The sequence below is a fragment of the Trichomonas vaginalis genome, chromosome IV, assembly GCF_026262505.1.
Source record: "Trichomonas vaginalis G3 chromosome IV, whole genome shotgun sequence".
Lineage (NCBI taxonomy): Eukaryota > Parabasalia > Trichomonadida > Trichomonadidae > Trichomonas > Trichomonas vaginalis.
The window spans coordinates 14,720,737-14,726,736 of NC_067206.1; the positions used below are offsets into that span (position 1 = coordinate 14,720,737).

The 6,000-nt window shown below is 37.5% G+C and overlaps 1 annotated feature.

Moving 5' to 3' along the window:
• Positions 1 to 3,706: 3,706 nt before the first annotated feature.
• Positions 3,707 to 6,000: part of a mobile genetic element that runs on past the window's edge.

Consider the following 6,000-nt stretch of genomic DNA (forward strand, 5'->3'; position numbering starts at 1 on the left):
AATATTGCACTTTGCCTGTCAAAAGTTCTTCGCATCTCTTGAGGTGTGAGGAAGTTTCTCGACAGAGGAAACTTTCATATCGAATGTTGCCTCTGTCGAGATGTATGTGACAGGCAAAGTGCAATCACCTATCAATATTGCACTTTGCCTGTCAAAAGTTCTTCGCATCTCTTGAGGTGTGAGGAAGTTTCTCGACAGAGGAAACTTTCATATCGAATGTTGCCTCTGTCGAGATGTATGTGACAGGCAAAGTGCAATCACCTATCAATATTGCACTTTGCCTGTCAAAAGTTCTTCGCATCTCTTGAGGTGTGAGGAAGTTTCTCGACAGAGGAAACTTTCATATCGAATGTTGCCTCTGTCGAGATGTATGTGACAGGCAAAGTGCAATCACCTATCAATATTGCACTTTGCCTGTCAAAAGTTCTTCGCATCTCTTGAGGTGTGAGGAAGTTTCTCGACAGAGGAAACTTTCATATCGAATGTTGCCTCTGTCGAGATGTATGTGACAGGCAGAGTGCAATCACCTATCAATATTGCACTTTGCCTGTCAAAAGTTCTTCGCATCTCTTGAGGTGTGAGGAAGTTTCTCGACAGAGGAAACTTTCATATCGAATGTTGCCTCTGTCGAGATGTATGTGACAGGCAAAGTGCAATCACCTATCAATCAATTCAAATCTCCCTCAACCAATTCAAATCTCCCTCAACCAATTCATCAGAACTCAGATCTTCCTCAACCAACTCATCAGAACTCAGATCTCTCTCAACCAACTCATCAGAACTCAGATCTTCCTCAACCAACTCATCAGAACTCAGATCTTCCTCAACCAACTCATCAGAACTCAGATCTTCCTCAACCAACTCATCAGAACTCAGATCTTCCTCAACCAACTCATCAGAACTCAGAAAAAAATTTTTTTAATATTGAGGTGATTTGATCATATTGATAGTGTTGTATTATAGAGTGTAATTGGGATGGAATTCTTTTTTATTTGTAATACATCTCGAGAGAGGCAACATTCGATATGAAAGTTTCCTCTGTCGAGAAACTTCCTCACACCTCAAGAGATGCGAAGAACTTTTGACAGGCAAAGTGCAATATTGATAGGTGATTGCACTCTGCCTGTCACATACATCTCGACAGAGGCAACATTCGATATGAAAGTTTCCTCTGTCGAGAAACTTCCTCACACCTCAAGAGATGCGAAGAACTTTTGACAGGCAAAGTGCAATATTGATAGGTGATTGCACTTTGCCTGTCACATACATCTCGACAGAGGCAACATTCGATATGAAAGTTTCCTCTGTCGAGAAACTTCCTCACACCTCAAGAGATGCGAAGAACTTTTGACAGGCAAAGTGCAATATTGATAGGTGATTGCACTCTGCCTGTCACATACATCTCGACAGAGGCAACATTCGATATGAAAGTTTCCTCTGTCGAGAAACTTCCTCACACCTCAAGAGATGCGAAGAACTTTTGACAGGCAAAGTGCAATATTGATAGGTGATTGCACTTTGCCTGTCACATACATCTCGACAGAGGCAACATTCGATATGAAAGTTTCCTCTGTCGAGAAACTTCCTCACACCTCAAGAGATGCGAAGAACTTTTGACAGGCAAAGTGCAATATTGATAGGTGATTGCACTTTGCCTGTCACATACATCTCGACAGAGGCAACATTCGATATGAAAGTTTCCTCTGTCGAGAAACTTCCTCACACCTCAAGAGATGCGAAGAACTTTTGACAGGCAAAGTGCAATATTGATAGGTGATTGCACTTTGCCTGTCACATACATCTCGACAGAGGCAACATTCGATATGAAAGTTTCCTCTGTCGAGAAACTTCCTCACACCTCAAGAGATGCGAAGAACTTTTGACAGGCAAAGTGCAATATTGATAGGTGATTGCACTTTGCCTGTCACATACATCTCGACAGAGGCAACATTCGATATGAAAGTTTCCTCTGTCGAGAAACTTCCTCACACCTCAAGAGATGCGAAGAACTTTTGACAGGCAAAGTGCAATATTGATAGGTGATTGCACTTTGCCTGTCACATACATCTCGACAGAGGCAACATTCGATATGAAAGTTTCCTCTGTCGAGAAACTTCCTCACACCTCAAGAGATGCGAAGAACTTTTTACAAGCAAAGTGCAATATTGATAGGTGATTGCACTTTGCCTCTCCAAACTCTCAAATATGCTTCTCACCATACATCAAACGGGCAAATTTCTCCTTAAATTTCTCTTTATTTGAAAGGTTTTCAACAAAGCTATACCTTAAAAATCTGTGCTTGTTATATCTGATCATTTGTGTGTTAGGGGAGGTAAATTTATTCCACTAGAGCAAATTTTTTCCGAGGTTTCTCATTCGATGAGAAACCTCGGAACAACTCTTCAATAGTGTAATGAATTTGTGGTATTTGTCCTGCAAACAGCGAGAGAACTTGTCTGTAATTCGTTTATGATGAAGTTATCTGGATGTCTCTCAGATGAGGAAGGAAGTCCAGAAAACTTCACCATAAGTTAATACTTGTGTATTTCTATGACTCTCTTCACGTCAGAGAATGTAAATTTACTCGAATAGGGCAAAGTTCTGCTCAAGTTTCTCATTTGATGAGAAACCTCGGAAGAACTTTGCCCTAAGGTAATGTATATGTGATTGTTGGCCCGCAGAGAAACAAGGAATCTGTTTGTATTTCGTTTATGGTGAAGTTCTCGGATGTTCTCTCAAATTATATGGAAAATCAAGATAACTTCACCATAATTTGTTGTAGTTGTGATTCTCTGGCTCTTTGCCGGCCAGAAAACTAGAAAATAGTTTATAGTGGGAGTATGCTCGATGAATACCTACTCACTAAAAATATACGTTATTTTTTGTTTTCCTATGGGAAAATAGTTTTGATTTTTATACTATCGTATGCTTTGTTATTGCATGAATTGTCTATTTTCTTAATAAAAACTCATTTTTCCGTGTGATTCTGAATCAATGCATTCCAAAAAAGCGTTTTCCGCCTTTGAAACGTGAAAACACACATTGCATGAAGAATCAGAGAAGATTTTCTATCTTTCAATTTTTTAGACTTATTGAAATTTGATAATAACTCCAAATTAAGCTGATAAGCTCATAGAGCACATAAAATAACACATGCCTATCATATTTGAATTTTCTAAAAATCTCCAAAAAAATCGCGTTTTAAAAATTTCGTAGTTAAAAAGTAAATTTTTCACGATAAAAAAACTATAATTGGTTTTTTTTGGAATTCTTCGAGTTAGAAAATCTTCTCTGATTCTTCATGCAATGTGTGTTTTCACGTTTCAAAGGCGGAAAACGCTGAGAGAGGGTCAAAGTTGCTATTTGTCACTTTTCCACAAGAATATAATGGGGAAAAAGTTATCATATACTTGACCTCATTGACTGAGGTGAGAGATGCATGTAGTGTAATGAGATAAACATTGTGATTGCTGCTCTAAGTCCTAGGTTCGAGACACATTGACTTCATTTTTCTCTTTTTTATTGACGTAAACTATTCAATTTTTGTGTTCTCCATTCAAATTTCAGAATTTTTTTTGCAGATTTCACGCTACATTCGAAGTTACCTTTTGTAACAACCACCACCGCCTACGAAAGACGAAAGTGTGTCACGATTTCACCCGGAAATCCGACGGTTGTTTAAGAGTAAGCACTTTTGGCACCTACTCGGAAAACGCTTTTTTGGAATGCATTGATTCAGAATCACACGGAAAAATGAGTTTTTATTAAGAAAATAGACAATTCATGCAATAACAAAGCATACGATAGTATAAAAATCAAAACTATTTTCCCATAGGAAAACAAAAAATAACGTATATTTTTAGTGAGTAGGTATTCATCGAGCATACTCCCACTATAAACTATTTTCTAGTTTTCTGGCCGGCAAAGAGCCAGAGAATCACAACTACAACAAATTATGGTGAAGTTATCTTGATTTTCCATATAATTTGAGAGAACATCCGAGAACTTCACCATAAACGAAATACAAACAGATTCCTTGTTTCTCTGCGGGCCAACAATCACATATACATTACCTTAGGGCAAAGTTCTTCCGAGGTTTCTCATCAAATGAGAAACTTGAGCAGAACTTTGCCCTATTCGAGTAAATTTACATTCTCTGACGTGAAGAGAGTCATAGAAATACACAAGTATTAACTTATGGTGAAGTTTTCTGGACTTCCTTCCTCATCTGAGAGACATCCAGATAACTTCATCATAAACGAATTACAGACAAGTTCTCTCGCTGTTTGCAGGACAAATACCACAAATTCATTACACTATTGAAGAGTTGTTCCGAGGTTTCTCATTCGATGAGAAACCTCGGAAAAAATTTGCTCTAGTGGAATAAATTTACCTCCCCTAACACACAAATGATCAGATATAACAAGCACAGATTTTTAAGGTATAGCTTTGTTGAAAACCTTTCAACGAATGAGAAAGTTAGGAAAAACTCTACCTTATAAGATCAACTATAGAATTCATAGCTCTTTGAATACTAGGAAACATTAATGCAGTAGTTTAAGGCAAAGTTTTTCCGAGATCTACGAAGGATAGAGAGATCTCGGAAGAACTTTGCTCTGCACAAGTAATTTCAGAATCTATGGTCCTCTAAGGACCAGAGGACGGTAATGTAAAAGAATGATGTCAATAGCAGATAAATAATAGCCTTAGAAGTTCAATACGTGCACAGTTTGACTACATTGCCCTAGTAGTTAGACTGTACAGGTATTGTACTTCTGGCCTAAAAAATCCTCATTGAAGACAATAGGTAGAAACTCAAATTGTTGATAAATATCCCAAAATATCATAAGAGAGCCCATTATTGTTACCTGGCTCCTTCCTGGCTTTCAAAGTCTGTAAACGAGAAGTCTTGGCTCTTGTGGTAATTGCTTCCAAGAGGTTTACTCAATTCGAGTAAAACTATAAACCCTGTAACTGACATGTACTTCCTTGAATGGGCATTAAAAGTAATTTAACCTAACGAATAGTAACATGACTCTCGTAAACGAAAAAGAGAATTTGACGCAGTCAAATCCTCTCTCTCAAAAAGTGGACTTTACATGGCAAATTTCAAATGCATGTAAGGTCCAATTTGATCAGTTTCAGGATGGAATTGGAGGCCATGAGGTACTGACATTGCATCAGTATCTCATAGCCTCCAATCCCTTCAAAAAATGGGAGAAACTTTGGTCGAATAATTTAACATTCGGCCAAAGTTTCTCCCATAATTAATGAGAATGAAAGGGTAAGAGGCATATAGGGTCACTATATACCTCTTACCCTTTCATTTTCATTTGGAGGTCAACAAACCCGGAGTTAATTGCAAACAATTAACTCCAAATTTGTTTATGTTAAGGAAGGAATTGGAGGGTAAGAGGTACATAGTATGAATATGTACCTCTTACCCTGCAATTCCTTCTAGAAAGTTCTTTTTAATTGCAAACTATTAACCCAAAGTTTTGGAACTTTCAAGTGGAGATGGAAGACTTTGGGGTATATATTAATATAATATACCTCAAAGCCTTCCATCTCCACTACAAATGGAGAAACTTTGTCCGAATAGTTTAACATTCGGACAAAGTTTCTCCCATCTTTCAATGTAATTGCTACCTGTGAGGTACTGACTTGAAGTCAGTGCTTCACAGGTAGCAATATCCAAAAATTTAAAAACATTTTATCAGTTCGTTAGAGAACTAGAGCCTCCTAGGTACTGAACCAGAATCAGTGCCTAGGGGACTCTAGTGATCTATATAAATCTGAGAAACTTTGAGGAAATTGTTCGACATTTCCTCAAAGTTTCTCAGCAATTTAGCGAGGAATGTTCGTTATCGTGTAGATATTTATAATATATACATGATAACAAACATTCCCCGCTAAAAGATGTAAAATCTTATAAGAAATAATTGCAAAAGAATAACAAATTGCAACAAATTTTATATGAAACTGAACCTTATGAGGTAG